At 38.7% G+C, this 483-nt stretch overlaps 1 protein-coding gene across 1 annotated transcript in view; it reads left to right on the top strand.

Moving 5' to 3' along the window:
- Positions 1-483, top strand: part of LOC119592994 (voltage-dependent calcium channel type A subunit alpha-1-like) — a gene marked incomplete in the record, with an annotated part of 154,497 nt that overhangs the window by 120,861 nt on the left and 33,153 nt on the right.

The following is a 483-nucleotide window of genomic DNA, read 5'->3' as shown; positions in this document are numbered from 1 at the left end:
TAGCCTGCAGTGCGCAAACCGCAAAGGCTAAGAGATGTTTGCCTTCCTGTAGTAAGAAGTACACTGTTTAGTGTGAAGTGGCTCTTCCTTGGCACTCTTATGGATAACAAATGCTGGGTGTGGGATATCGTGTCCATTCCTGAACTTAAAATCTGTCGACCTCGGGGTGTAGATGTGTTGTTACCCGTGGGATTAAGCTTCCTTTTGCCCATTATGTATAGCTAAACCTTCGTCGTGTTAGAGGATTCCTTGGTGTATACACTGCACAGAAGCACACAAGTTAAACTTCTAAAACAAAGCTTCTTATTTCTTTGAAAATGAGTTTAATATAATTTCTTGATCTCTCTACGTTCTTTAGTAGTAGTAACACCAAGCACCAAGCAAGCTTATTGCATAAATCAGTAGAATTTACCATATAAACGTAACCATCAATATCTATGCACTGATCTCTAGAAAACAAGACAAAAAAAGTATTCATGAATC

Source organism: Penaeus monodon, chromosome 31, assembly GCF_015228065.2.
Source record: "Penaeus monodon isolate SGIC_2016 chromosome 31, NSTDA_Pmon_1, whole genome shotgun sequence".
NCBI classification, from domain to species: Eukaryota; Metazoa; Arthropoda; class Malacostraca; order Decapoda; family Penaeidae; genus Penaeus; species Penaeus monodon.
This window is presented reverse-complemented; position numbering and strand designations above follow the sequence as displayed.